This window comes from Lissotriton vulgaris, chromosome 6, assembly GCF_964263255.1.
Source record: "Lissotriton vulgaris chromosome 6, aLisVul1.2, whole genome shotgun sequence".
Taxonomy (NCBI): domain Eukaryota; kingdom Metazoa; phylum Chordata; class Amphibia; order Caudata; family Salamandridae; genus Lissotriton; species Lissotriton vulgaris.
In genome coordinates this window covers 712,321,315-712,338,991 of record NC_141694.1, presented here as the reverse complement: position 1 = coordinate 712,338,991, position 17,677 = coordinate 712,321,315, and positions in this window count along the sequence as shown.

Below are 17,677 nucleotides of genomic sequence, written 5' to 3'. Positions count from 1 at the left end.
CACTGACACTGACACTCTCACTCACACTCGCTCACACTCACTGACACTCTCACTGACACTCTCACTGACACTCTCAATGACACTCTCACTGACACCCTGAAACTGACACTCACTGACACTCTCACTGACACACACACTGACACTTTCACTGACACTCTCACTGATGCTGACACTCTCACTGACACTGACACTCTCACTGACACTCTCACTAACACTGACACTCTCACTGACACTCTCACTGACACTCTCACTCACTGATTTTGACACTCTCACTGACACTTCCACTGACACTCTCACTGACACTCTCACTGACACTCTCACTGACACTCACTGACACTCTCACTGACAATCACTGACACTCTCACTGACACTACCACTGACACTCTCACTGACACTCTCACTGACACTCTCACTGACACTCTCACTGATACTGACACTCACACTCACACTCACACTCACTCACACTCACTGACACTCTCACTGACACTGACACTCTCACTGACACTCTCACTGACACTGAAACTCTCACCGACACTCTCACTTACACTGACACTCTCACTCACACTCTCACTCACACTCACTGACACTCTCTCTGACAATCACTGACACTCTCACTGACACTACCACTGACACTCTCACTGTCACTTCCACTGACACTCTCACTGACACTCTCACTGACACTGACACTCTCACTGACACACTCACTAACACACTCACTGACACTCTCACTGACACTCTCACTGACACTGACATTCTCCCTCACACTCACTGACACTCTCACTGACACTGACACTCTCACTGACACTCTCACTGACACACTGAAACTGACACTCTCACTGACACTGACACTCTCACTGACACTCTTACTGATGATGACACTGACACTCTCACTGACACTCTCGCTGACACTCTCACTAACACTGACACTCTCACTGACACTCTATTTCTCACTGACACTCTCACTGACACTGACACTGACACTCTCACTGACAATCTCATCGACACTCTCAATGACACTCTCACTGACACTGACACTCTCACCGAAACTCACTGACACTCTCACTGACACTCTCACTGACACTCACTGACACTGACACTCTCAATGACATTTTCACTGACACACTCACTGACACTCATTGACACTGACACTCTCACTGACATTCACTGACACACTCACTTACACACTCACTGACACTCTCACTGACACTGTCACTGACACTCTCACTGACACTCTCACTGACACTGACACTGACACTCTCACTGACACTCTCACTGACACTAAATGACACTCTCATTGACACTCACTGACACTCACACTGAAACTGACACTCTCACTGACACTCTTACTGACACTGACACTCTCACTGAAACTCTCACTGGCACTCACTGCCACTCTCACTGACACTCACTGACACTCTCACTGACACTCACTGACACTCACTGACACTCTCACTCACTGACACTCTCACTGACACTCACTGACACTCTCACTGACACTCCCACTGACACTCTCACTGACACTCTCACTGACACTCACTGACACTCTCACTGACAATCACTGACACTCTCACTGACACTGACAATCTCACTGACACTTTCACTGACATTCTCACTGACACTGACATCTCACTGACACTCTCACTGACACTCACTCTTACCGACACTCTCACTGACACTGACACTCTCACTGATACTCACTGACACTCTCACTGACACTCTCACTGGCACTGACACTCTCACTGACACTCTCACTAACACTAACACTCTCACTGACACTCTCACTGACACTGACACTCTCACTGACACTGACACTCTCACTGATACTCACTGACACTCTCACTGACACTCTCACACACTGACACTCTCACTGACACTCTCACTCACACTCACTGACACTCTCACTGACAATCACTGACACTCTCACTGACACTACCACTGACACTCTCACTGACACTTCCACTGACACTCTCACTGACACTCTCACTGACACTCTTACTGACACACTCACTAACACACTCACTGACACTCTCACTGACACTGACACTGACACTCTCACTCACACTCTCACTCACACTCACTGACACTCTCACTGACACTGACACTCTCACTCTCACTGACACTCTTACTGACACACTCACTAACACACTCACTGACACTCTCACTGACACTGACACTGACACTCTCACTCACACTCTCACTCACACTCACTGAAACACTCACTGACACTCACTGACACTCTCACTGACACTCACTGACACTCTCACTGACACTCCCACTGACACTCTCACTGACACTCCCACTGGCACTCTCACTGACACTTTCACTGACACTCTCACTGACACTCTCACTGACACTCTCACTGAAACACTCACTGGCACACTCACTGACACACTCACTGACACTCTCACTGACACTCTCACTGACACTGACACTGACACTCTCACTCACACTCACTCACACTCACTGACACTCTCACTGACACTCTCAATGACACTCTCACTGACACCCCGAAACTGACACTCACTGACACTCTCACTGAAACACTCACTGGCACACTCACTGACACACTCACTGACATTCTCACTGACACTCTCACTGACACTGACACTGACACTCTCACTCACACTCGCTCACACTCACTGACACTCTCACTGACACTCTCACTGACACTCTCACTGACACTCTCAATGACACTCTCACTGACACCCTGAAACTGACACTCACTGACACTCTCACTGACACACAGACTGACACTTTCACTGACACTCTCACTGATGCTGACATTCTCACTGACACTGACACTCTCACTGACACTCTCACTAACACTGACACTCTCACTGACACTCTCACTGACACTCTCACTCACTGATTTTGACACTCTCACTGACACTTCCACTGACACTCTCACTGACACTCTCACTGACACTCTCACTGACACTCACTGACACTCTCACTGACAATCACTGACACTCTCACTGACACTACCACTGACACTCTCACTGACACTGACACTCTCACTGACACACTGAAACTGACACTCTCACTGACACTGAGACTCTCACTGACACTCTCACTGACACTCTCACTGACACTCTCACTGATGATGACACTGACACTCTCACTGACACTCTCACTGACACTCTCACTGACACTGACACTCACTGACACTCACTCTCACTGAGACTCTCACTGAGACTCTCACTGACACTGACACTCTCACTGACAATCTCATCGACACTCTCACTGATGATGACACTGACACTCTCACTGACACTCTCACTAACACTGACACTTCCACTGACACTCTCACTGACACTCACTGACACTCTCACTGAAAATCACTGACACTCTCACCGACACTACCACTGACACTGACACTCTCACTGACACACTGAAACTGACACTCTCACTGAGACTCTGACTGACACTCTCACTGACACTCTCACTGATGATGACACTGACACTCTCACTGACACTCTCACTGACACTCTCACTTTCACTGACACTCACTGACACTCTCACTCTCACTGAGACTCTCACTGATACTCTCACTGACACTGACACTCTCACTGACAATCTCATCGACACTCTCACTGATGATGACACTGACACTCTCACTGACACTCTCACTAACACTGACACTTCCACTGACACTCTCACTGACAATCACTGACACTCTCACTGACACTACCACTGACACTCTCACTGACACTGACACTCTCACTGACACACTAAAACTGACACTCTCACTGACACTGAGACTCTCACTGACACTCTCTCTGACACTCTCACTGATGATGAGACGGACACTCTCACTGACACTCTCACTGACACTCTCACTCTCACTGACACTCTCACTGACACTCTCACTGACACTCTCACCGACACTGACACTGACACTCTCACTCACACTCACTCACACTATCTGACACTCTCACTGCCACTGACACTCTCACTGACACTCTTACTGACACTCTCACTGGCACTCTCACTGATACTCACTGACACTCTCACTGACACTCTCACTGACACTGACACTCTCACCGACACTCTCACTTACACTGAAACTGACACTCTCACTGACACTCTCACTCACACTCACTGACACTCTCACTGATTTTGAAACTCTCACTGACACTTCCACTGACACTCTCACTGATGCTCACTGACACTCTCACTGACAATCACTGCCACTCTCACTGACAATCACTGCCACTCTCACTGACACTGCCACTCACACTGACACTCTCACTGACACACTCACTGACACACTGACACACTCACTGCCACTCTCACTGACACTCTCACTGACACTCTCACTCACACTCTCACTCTCACTCACACTCACTTACACTCTCACTGACACTGACACTGACACTCTCTCTGACACTCTCACTGACACTCTCACTGACACTCACACTGACACTCTCACGGACACTCTCACTGACGCTGACACTCTCACTGACACTGACACTCTCACTGACACTCTCACTAACACTGACACTTTCACTGACACTCTCACTCTCACTGACACTGACAGTCTCACTGATGCTGAAACTTTCCCTGCCACTGACACTCTCACTAACACTGACACTCTCACTGACACTCTCACTCTCACTGACACTCTCACTGATACTCACTGACACTCTCACTGACACTCTCTTTGACACTGACACTACCACTGACACTGACACTCTCACTGACACTCTCACTGACATTGACACTCTCACTGACACACTCACTGACACTCTCACTGACACTCTCACGGACACTCACTGACACACTCACTGACACTCTCACTGACACTCTCACTGACACTCTCACTGACATTGACACTCTCACTGACACACTCACTGACACTCTCACTGACACTCTCACGGACACTCACTGACACTGACACTCTCACTGACACTCTCAGTCAAACTCAATGACACTCTCACTGACACTGACACTCTCACTGACACACACTGAAAATGACACTCTCACTGACACTCGCACTGACACTCTCACTGACCTTCTCACTGACACTCTCACGGACACTGACACTCTCACTGACACTGACACTCTCACTGGCACACTCACTGACACACTCACTGACACTCTCACTGACACTCTCACTGACACTCTCACTCACACTCACTCACACTCACTGACACTCTCACTGACACTCTCACTGACACTCTCACTGACACTCTCACTGACACTCTCACTGACACACTGAAGCTGACACTCTCTCTGACACTCTCACTGACACTCACACTGACACTTTCACTGACACTCTCACTGACACTGACACTCTCACTGACACTCTCACTGACACTGACACTCTCACTGATACTCACTGACACTCTCACTGACACTCTCCCTGCCACTGACACTCTCACTGACACTCTCGCTGACACTCTCACCGACACTCTCACTTACACTGAAACTGACACTCACTGACACTCTCACTCACACTCACTGACACTCTCACTGATACTGACACTCTCACTGACACTCTCACTGACACTCCCACTGACACTCTCACTGACACTCTCACTGACACTCACTGACACTCTCACTGACAATCACTGACACTCTCACTGACACTCTCACTGACACTAAATGACACTCTCATTGACACTCACTGACACTCACACTGAAACTGACACTCTCAATGACACTCTTACTGACACTGACACTCTCACTGAAACTCTCACTGGCACTCACTGCCACTCTCACTGACACTCACTGACACTCTCACTGACACTCACTGACACTCACTGACATTCTCACTCACTGACACTCTCACTGACACTCACTGACACTCTCACTGACACTCCCACTGACACTCTCACTGACACTCACTGACACTCTCACTGACACTCTCACTGACAATCACTGACACTCTCACTGACACTACCACTGACAATCTCACTGACACTTTCACTGACATTCTCACTGACACTGACATCTCACTGACACTCTCACTCTCACTGACACTCTCACTGACACTGACACTCTCACTGATACTCACTGACACTCTCACTGACACTCTCACTGGCACTGACACTCTCACTGACACTCTCACTAACACTAAAACTCTCACTGACACTCTCACTGACACTGACACTCTCACTGATACTCACTGACACTCTCACTGACACTCTCACACACTGACACTCTCACTGACACTCTCACTCACACTCACTGACACTCTCACTGACAATCACTGACACTCTCACTGACACTACCACTGACACTCTCACTGACACTTCCACTGACACTCTCACTGACACTCTCACTGACACTCTTACTGACACACTCACTAACACACTCACTGACACTCTCACTGACACTGACCCTGACACTCTCACTCACACTCTCACTCACACTCACTGACACTCTCACTGACACTGACACTCTCACTGACACTGACACTCTCACTGAAACTCTCACTGACACTCTCACTGACACTCACTGACACTCTCACTGACACTCACTGACACTCTCACTGACACTCCCACTGACACTCCCACTGACACTCTCACTGACACTCTCACTCTCACCGACACTGACACTGACACTCACTCACACTCACTCACACTATCTGACACTCTCACTGACACTGACACTCTCACTGACACTCTTACTGACACTCTCACTGGCACTCTCACTGATACTCACTGACACTCTCACTGACACTCTCACTGACACTGACACTCTCACCGACACTCTCACTTACACTGAAACTGACACTCTCACTGACACTCTCACTCACACTCACTGACACTCTCACTGATTTTGAAACTCTCACTGACACTTCCACTGACACTCTCACTGACGCTCACTGACACTCTCACTGACAATCACTGCCACTCTCACTGACAATCACTGCCACTCTCACTGACACTGCCACTCTCACTGACACTCTCACTGACACACTCACTGACACACTGACACACTCACTGCCACTCTCACTGACACTCTCACTCACACTCTCACTCTCACTCACACTCACTTACACTCTCACTGACACTGACACTCTCTCTGACACTCTCACTGACACTCTCACTGACACTCTCACTGACACTCACACTGACACTCTCACTGACACTCTCACTGACACTGACACACTCACTGACACTCTCACTGACACTATCACTGACACACTGAAACTGACACTCTCACTGACACTCACACTGACACTCTCACTGACACTCTCACTGAGGCTGACTCTGACGCTGACATTCTCATTAACACTGACACTCTCACTGACACTGACACTCTCACTGACACTCTCACTGACACTCTCACTGACACTCTCACTCTCACTGACACTTTCACTGACACTGACACTCTCACTGACACTGACACTCTCACTGAAACTCTCACTGACACTCTCACTGACACTCTCACTGATACTGACACTGACACTCTCACTCACACTCACTCACACTCACTCACACTCTCACTGACACTGACACTCTCACTGACACACTGAAACTGACACTCTCACTGACACTCTCACTGACACTCACACTGACACTCTCACTGACACTCTCACTGACGCTGACACTCTCACTGACACACTGAAACTGACACTCTCACTGACACTCTCACTGACACTCACTCTTACACTCTCACTGACACTCTCACTGATGCTGACACTCTCACTGACACTCTCACTGACACTCTCACTAACACTGACACTCTCACTGACACTCTCACTGACACTCTCACTGACACTGACACTCTCACTGATACTCACTGACACTCTCACTGACACTCTCACTGGCACTCTCACTGACACTCTCACCGACACTCTCACTTACACTGACACTCTCACTCACACTCTCACTCACACTCACTGACACTCTCACTGACAATCACTGACACTCTCACTGACACTACCACTGACACTCTCACTGACACTTCCACTGACACTCTCACTGACACTCTCACTGACACTGACACTCTCACTGACACACTCACTAACACACTCACTGACACTCTCACTGACACTCTCACTGACACTCTCACTGACACTGACACTCTCACTGACAATCTCATCAAAACTCTGAATGACACTCTCACTGACACTGACACTCTCACCGACACTCACTGACACTCTCACTGACACTCTCACTCCCACTGACACTCTCACTGACACTCTCACTGACATTGACACTCTCACTGATACTCACTGACACTCTCACTGGCACTGACACTCTCACTGACACTCTCACTGACACTGAAACTCTCACCGACACTCTCACTTACACTGACACTGACACTCTCACTGACACTCTCACTCACACTCACTGACACTCTCACTGACAATCACTGACACTCTCACTGACACTACCACTGACACTCTCACTGACACTTCCACTGACACTCTCACTGACACTGACACTCTCACTGACACACTCACTAACACACTCACTGACACTCTCACTGACACTGACACTCTCCCTCACACTCACTGACACTCTCACTGACACTGACACTCTCACTGACACTCTCACTGACACACTGAAACTGACACTCTCACTGACACTGACACTCTCACTGACACTCTTACTGATGATGACACTGACACTCTCACTGAAACTCCCACTGACACTCTCACTGTCAGAAACCATACAGATGCACTAACCTGTAGCAAAGTACAGCAGGAGCGATGTCCGACGCTATGTCTCCCTATCCCCTGCAATGGCACTCCCCAGGTGTAATAGATCAACACCACTGGGCGTAACACCGCCAGAGAAGGGGAAAAATGGATAAAAGAAACAATAAAGTGCAGCTGTTCAAAAATAAAGTAGCAGATAACTTCGGATATCTGTTCGAAGTATTATTCTCTGATCTCTGGTGATAGACCCTGCAGAGGGAGAGACAAGGTATCATTCATACATTCCATACCTCTAAATAGATCAATATATATGTGTATGGAATATAACTTACAGTTTAGATAGCCGCAAGAATCTCCTAGTAACCATTCAAAACAGGAAAAAGAATAAAGCATAAAAAGAAAGAAAAGGTTCTATAGGTAGCAAGACACTCAATAGACTATGAGTGTAGTCCCAGTAGATCCTTTTGCAACTAGAACAATATCTTCTTTAATCTTCTGCAAGCTAACTGTTTCTTTACGTTGCAGAATCTTCTGTTAATTCACAAAAGGATTCTAATACCAACACGTCTTGGATTACATAGTCTCACTCCTTAAGAACATGAATATCTCCAAAAGTTAATGCCAAAACCATATAAAAAATTCCAGAGTTTATAGCCAGTTCCAAAAAGCAAAAAATAAATTCCCGAAGTCCAGGATGAATTTAAAAATGTTCGTCTTTTCTTATACAGACTTAATAGAGCAACCGCTCTTCTTCTGATACAGCGCGAGTGAACATGCACTGCTGAAAAAACAAAGGCGCCTACCGTGAAGCCGTTTCTTTCTTGAAGGTAAGCGTCCGTTCTCAGTTCAGCGGAGAGCGGCGCCTGCCTCAGATCCCAGCGCGTTCAGTGCGCGATCTCGGCTAAGCGAAAACGCTCTCCACGCTTACCGGCTTCGTCTCTGCCAGGAAGTCCAGAAATGGCAAACCAAACAGGAAACAAGAAAAAACGAAGAAACTCCGTCGTTTTACACAAGGCGCTACTAGAGCTGCAAACAAACACAGCTTACTCCCAGGATCAGGTGACAAGCACCGGACTGCTGCTAGAGGAGGAGTATAAGTGTAGAAAGATAGAAAGTGTGAAAGGACATCCGCCCCCAAGCATTCTGGGCTATGTAGTTTTCATCATTCTCACACTAATTTCATTTATTCAGACAACCCAAGTTACGATGTGACAGAACCCCCTCACTAGGACCGACGTCTCGGCGGTCCACCAGGCTTCAACGGAAAGCGAGCGTGGAAACGCCGTAACAGGGCTGGGCAATGCACATTAGCACGGGGCTCCCAAGACCTATCTTCAGGGCCATACCCTTGCCAGTCAACGAGATACATCACTCGGCCTCTCACATATTTAGAATCTAAAATGGCCCGAACCACATACTCCTCTTCACCCTCCACAATGACCGGAGATGGCCTTAAGGGTAACCTAGTGTGAAGGTGACATGGCTTTAACAGGGACACATGAAACACAGGATGAATGTGCCAGGAAGAGGGAAGTACTAATTCCATAGCCACAGGATTTATAACACGGCTAATAGGATATGGACCCACAAACTTAGGTTTTAACCTAGTGTTACCCTTGAACTTCAGATGCTTAGTGTCGAGCCATACCCTCTCCCCCACCTTATACTCTGGTTCGGGCGTTCTCTTTTTATCAGCCTGACTCTTATCCCTGGCTCTAGATGTCTCTAGATGTAGTTTAGCTTCCTGCAAGACTGCCCGAAGATGAGTGTGATGTTCTTGTATGGTAGGATGCAAGGAAGTAACTGGTTGCTCAAAAGGCATCATGTTTGGATGAAAACCGTTCAGACAATAGAAAGGAGAACAGCCCAATGAGGAATGGACAGCGTTGTTATAAGCAAATTCTGCTGTCCAGAGAAGGATACTCCATTCTTCATTATGCTGTAAAGTGAAACACCTGAGATATTGCTCTAAGGTTTGGTTTAACCTTTCTGTTTTGCCATCTGTCTGGGGGTGATAACTAGTAGATAATCTAGCATCTACCTTCATGGCTAAGCATAATGCCTTCCAGAACCTCGAGGTGAACTGAGTTCCCCTATCTGTGATCAAAACAGAAGGTATTCCGTGCAGTCTCACTACATGATGAAGAAAGGTGATAGCTAATTCTCCTGAAGTGGGCAATTTGGGCAAAGATACAAAATGACCCATTTTAGTTAAATGATCTATTATAACCAAGATGGTATCATTTCCTCGACTGAGCGGCATCTCCACTATAAAGTCCATAGAGACGGTATGCCAGGGTGCGGGTGGAACAGGTATAGGCCTCAACAACCCACTAGAAGGCTGATGCCTAGACTTAGATTGAGCACATATAGCACAATGTTTGATGTACTCCTCAGTATCTTTGCGCATTGTGTCCCACCAGAAGTATCTAGACAAGGCCTGAAACGTCTTTTGTAACCCCAAATGCCCAGCTAGAGGGGAATCATGAGTCCATGTTAACACCTTTTGTTGTACTGGCACATGAGGTATGTACAGTTTATTGTCATGGAACAGCAAACCCTGTGACCTTGTTCTGTGGAGAGGGGCCTCATCCAACCATTCTTGCACATCCAGTTGTTGGTAGTGTGTCTTTACTTCTTCCAGGAAATCATCTGCTGTTACTACCACTGGAATCACCGACTCAAAAGAGGCATTCGGTAGAATGACAGGAGGTTCTTCCGATGACATTTGGGTATCCTCCATACCAGAGGAAGGTCTTGACAGGGCATCGGCTTTGCCGTTTTGTGGGCCAGGTCTAAATTTTATCACAAAATCGAAATCTGCAAAAAAGAGCGACCATCGAAGTTGTCTAGGCGTCAATGCCCTAGCGCTCTTCAGAAACAGCAAATTCCGATGATCTGTAAAGATTTCCACCGTATGCCTAGCCCCCATCAAATGATGCCTCCATTCCTCACAGACCCTCTTGATTGCCAGCAACTCCTTGTCGGTAATGCTATAGTTCACCTCACATGGTGTCAGCTTTTTTGAGAAATAAGCGACCGGATGTAGCTGGCCCGTGTCTGGATTTCTCTGAGATAAAATACCACCAATAGCATAATAGGACGCATCCGTTTCCACAACAAAAGGCTGAGCCGGATCAGGATGTCTCAATATGGGTGCACTGGTGAAACAACTTTTCAAAGTCTGAAAGGCGTGTTCAGCCTCCTCTGTCCAATGGAATTGCACTCCCTTTCGCAGAAGAAAGGTCATGGGTTGGATGATCTTTGAAAAATCCTTGATGAATCGGCGATAGAAATTAGAAAATCCAAGAAAACTCTGGAGACTTTTCACACTGGTAGGGGATTTCCAAAGAACAATGGCATCGGTTTTCTTTCTATCCATGCAGATTCCTCCTGGCCCAATCACGTACCCCAAAAACTCTACTTCCGCTGTGTGAAAAAGACACTTTTCCAGCTTAGCGTACAAGGCATTTCTACTCAGTCTCTCCAGTACTGCCGTTACATGAGGCACATGTTGTTCCAGGGAAGCAGAGTATATTAAAATGTCATCAATGTATACCATGCAGCATACATCCAATAAGCCTCGCAGCACATCGTCCATAAAGTATTGGAATGCGGCGGGGGCGTTGCAGAGACCAAAAGGCATTACTTGGTACTCATACAACCCGCACTTTGTACGGAAGGCTGTCTTCCATTCATCCCCCCGCCGCATTCGCACCAAATGGTAGGGCCCTCTAAGATCCAGTTTCGTAAAGATGGTAGATCCTTTCAATTGATCAAGTAGTACTGGAATCAAGGGTAATGGGTACCTGTTCTTTTTTGTGACCTTATTGATGGCTCTAAAGTCTATGCATGAGCGCAGACCACCTTCCCGTTTAGGGATAAAGAAAAGCGGCGATGACGCTGGGGATGTAGAAGGACGGATGAATCCCGAATCCAGCATCTTCTTAAGATACGTTTGTAAGTAGGTATTTTCGGCCTCCGTTAAAGCGTAAATCCTACTGCAAGGTATAGAGGCTCCTGGTTCCAGATCTATGACACAATCGTACTCCCTATGGGGAGGTAGTTTGTTGGCTTCCTGTTCATCAAAAACACCCTTATACTTCTCATATTCTTCTGGAATGGGTCCAAGGAAACATACAGAAGGAGTGCTACAACTAGAAGCTAATAAGGATGCAGGTGTTTCTTCCTTCGGTGAATCTTTACTCAACTCTTGAGTGCAATGTTCCATACAATAGGCAGAATTGAGAACTATTGTACGAGCTGCCCACTTCACCAAAGGATCATGTAATGTAAGCCAAGGCATTCCCAAAATAAGCTTAAAATGGGGGGCATCAATCAAATCAAACTGTATTGTCTCGAAATGTGTGGACCCAACCTGCATAGACAACTTCTGAGTGTGGTAACATACAGGGCCGGAGGTCAAAGCAGTTCCGTCCACTGCCTTCACAGGCTCAGGCTTTAATTTTTTAATACATTGAATACCCATCTCATATGCATATCTTTGATCCATAAAGTTTCCTGTAGCACCAGAATCCAAAAGGGCATGTACTTGAATGATTCCAGAACTCTGCATCTCCAATACTACACATACATTCATGTGAGCAACAGAAGTCTGTACCGTATTAGCCAATGTAGGGAAGACCTCGGTATTCTCCAGCTGCAAACAAGGGGTCTCCTGCTTATTTGCGCTCCTTAGTTTTCCGACCTCTCAGACTGATTTTCCATTGCAGAAGCCTTTTTTCCTCCGGAAAACTCTCTATATGAGGTTCTGGTTCTGGACTTACACTCCTTGATAAAATGACCCGGCTTTCCACAATACATGCATAGCTTTAAGGTCCGTCTTCTCTGTCTCTCTTCGGAATTGAGGGGCCCTCTGATTCCACCCACTTGCATGGGTTCCACTGCTTCCGAGGACGGAGGACGTTCTTCAGCACTAGGTTTTGTTCGCATAAACAACATCCTGGAATCAGACCTCTGTTTATCTCCCTTCCTCTCCTGAAGGCGATGATCTAATTGAACTGTCAAGTCTATCAACTCATCACAAGTTGACGGCATGTTCACTACCTGAGCTAACACATCTTTCAGTTCACCTCTCAGGCCCTGGTAGAATAGTGAAGTTCTTTTCTCAACTGGCCACTCAGTTTCTACAACCAACCTATTAAATGAGGTGATATATGTGAGTAGGTCCTGTGCACCCTGTTTCAATGTGATAAGCTCTCTATCTAATGTCAGCTGATGTGCCTTCCTATCAAAGAGCTTACGCATTTCATCACAAAAGTTATCAAAATTACGCAGCACTGGATCATTCCTTTCCATCAATGGAAAGGACCAGCTAGCCGCATTGCCCCCCAGATATGACATCACAAATGCTGTCTTAGCTTGATCATCCGGGAAGACAGCAGGTTTACACATAAAGTGCAGTTTGCATTGTCCCAAAAAGGTGCCAAATTTCTTCGGGTCTCCAAAATATCGTTCTGGAGGAGCCAAGGGAAGCTGCAAGGGTTGGATTACTTGAATGGCAGATGGCCCAGACCCCCCTGGTTGTACCTGTGTAGTGTCATGTGTTTGAGGAGGAGGAAGAGTCCAACTCTTTGGAGTACCTCGTGTACTCGTTGGACTAGCTCGAGAGATACCAGCTACCTCCCTACGAAGTGTACCTAACTCATTCCGTAGTTCTAAATTTTCTCCTCTAAAAGCATCCACCTCCATCCTCAAGGCAGTCAGAGTTTCCAACACTGATGTCAAAACAGTGTTAGTGTCCATCGCTCAGGCTGCACGTAACCTTGGGCTTGTCACTCTGTCAGAAACCATACAGATGCACTAACCTGTAGCAAAGTACAGCAGGAGCGATGTCCGACGCTATGTCTCCCTATCCCCTGCAATGGCACTCCCCAGGTGTAATAGATCAACACCACTGGGGGTAACACCGCCAGGGAAGGGGAAAAATGGATAAAAGAAACAATAAAGTGCAGCTGTTCAAAAATAAAGTAGCAGATAACTTCGGATATCTGTTCGAAGTATTATTCTCTGATCTCTGGTGATAGACCCTGCAGAGAGAGAGACAAGGTATCATTCATACATTCCATACCTCTAAATAGATCAATATATATGTGTATGGAATATAACTTACAGTTTAGATAGCCGCAAGAATCTCCTAGTAACCATTCAAAACAGGAAAAAGAATAAAGCATAAAAAGAAAGAAAAGGTTCTATAGGTAGCAAGACACTCAATAGACTATGAGTGTAGTCCCAGTAGATCCTTTTGCAACTAGAACAATATCTTCTTTAATCTTCTGCAAGCTAACTGTTTCTTTACGTTGCAGAATCTTCTGTTAATTCACAAAAGGATTCTAATACCAACACATCTTGGATTACATAGTCTCACTCCTTAAGAACATGAATATCTCCAAAAGTTAATGCCAAAACCATATCAAAAATTCCAGAGTTTATAGCCAGTTCCAAAAAGCAAAAAATAAATTCCCCAAGTCCAGGATGAATTTAAAAATGTTCGTCTTTTCTTATACAGACTTAATAGAGCAACCGCTCTTCTTCTGATACAGCGCGAGTGAACACGCGCTGCTGAAAAAACAAAGGCGCCTACCGTGAAGCCGTTTCTTTCTTGAAGGTAAGCGTCCGTTCTCAGTTCAGCGGAGAGCGGCGCCTGCCTCAGATCCCAGCGCGTTCAGTGCGCGATCTCGGCTAAGCGAAAACGCTCTCCACGCTTACCGGCTTCGTCTCTGCCAGGAAGTCCAGAAATGGCAAACCAAACAGGAAACAAGAAAAAACGAAGAAACTCCATCGTTTTACACAAGGCGCTACTAGAGCTGCAAACAAACACAGCTTACTCCCAGGATCAGGTGACAAGCACCGGACTGCTGCTAGAGGAGGAGTATAAGTGTAGAAAGAGAGAAAGTGTGAAAGGACATCCGCCCCCAAGCATTCTGGGCTATGTAGTTTTTATCATTCTCACACTAATTTCATTTATTCAGACAACCCAAGTTACGATGTGACACTCACTGACACTACCACTGACACTCTCACTGACACTCTCACTGACACTCTCACTGACACTCTCACTGATACTGACACTCACACTCACACTCACTCACACTCACTGACACTCTCACTGACACTGACACTCTCACTGACACTCTCACTGACACTGAAACTCTCACCGACACTCTCACTTACACTGACACTGACACTCTCACTCACACTCACTCACACTCACTGACACTCTCACTGACAATCACTGACACTCTCACTGACACTACCACTGACACTCTCACTGACACTTCCACTGACACTCTCACTGACACTCTCACTGACACTGACACTCTCACTGACACACTCACTAACACACTCACTGACACTCTCACTGACACTCTCACTGACACTGACACTCTCCCTCACACTCACTGACACTCTCACTGACACTGACACTCTCACTGACACACTGAAACTGACACTCTCACTGACACTGACACTCTCACTGACACTCTTACTGATGATGACACTGACACTCTCACTGACACTCTCACTAACACTGACACTCTCACTGACACTCTATTTCTCACTGACACTCTCACTGACACTGACACTGACACTCTCACTGACAATCTCATCGACACTCTCAATGACACTCTCACTGACACTGACACTCTCACCGAAACTCACTGACACTCTCACTGACACTCTCACTGACACTCAAGGACACTCACTGGCACTCTCACTGACACTGACACTCTCAATGACATTTTCACTGACACACTCACTGACACTCATTGACACTGACACTCTCACTGACATTCACTGACACACTCACTTACACACTCACTGACACTCTCACTGACACTGTCACTGACACTCTCACTGACACTCTCACTGACACTGACACTCTCACTGACACTCTCACTGACACTAAATGACACTCTCATTGACACTCACTGACACTCACACTGAAACTGACACTCTCACTGACACTCTTACTGACACTGACACTCTCACTGAAACTCTCACTGGCACTCACTGCCACTCTCACTGACACTCACTGACACTCTCACTGACACTCACTGACACTCACTGACACTCTCACTCACTGACACTCTCACTGACACTCACTGACACTCTCACTGACACTCCCACTGACACTCTCACTGACACTCTCACTGACACTCACTGACACTCTCACTGACAATCACTGACACTCTCACTGACACTACCACTGACAATCTCACTGACACTTTCACTGACATTCTCACTGACACTGACATCTCACTGACACTCTCACTGACACTCACTCTCACTGACACTCTCACTGACACTGACACTCTCACTGATACTCACTGACACTCTCACTGACACTCTCACTGGCACTGACACTCTCACTGACACTCTCACTAACACTAACACTCTCACTGACACTCTCACTGACACTGACACTCTCACTGATACTCACTGACACTCTCACTGACACTCTCACACACTGACACTCTCACTGACACTCTCACTCACACTCACTGACACTCTCACTGACAATCACTGACACTCTCACTGACACTACCACTGACACTCTCACTGACACTTCCACTGACACTCTCACTGACACTCTCACTGACACTCTTACTGACAGACTCACTAACACACTCACTGACACTCTCACTGACACTGACACTGACACTCTCACTCACACTCTCACTCACACTCACTGACACTCTCACTGACACTGACACTCTCACTGACACTGACACTCTCACTGAAACTCTCACTGACACTCACTGACACTCTCACTGACACTCCCACTGACACTCTCACTGACACTCCCACTGGCACTCTCACTGACACTTTCACTGACACTCTCACTGACACTCTCACTGACACTCTCACTGAAACACTCACTGGCACACTCACTGACACACTCACTGACACTCTCACTGACACTCTCACTGACACTGACACTGACACTCTCACTCACACTCACTCACACTCACTGACACTCTCACTGACACTCTCAATGACACTCTCACTGACACCCCAAAACTGACACTCACTGACACT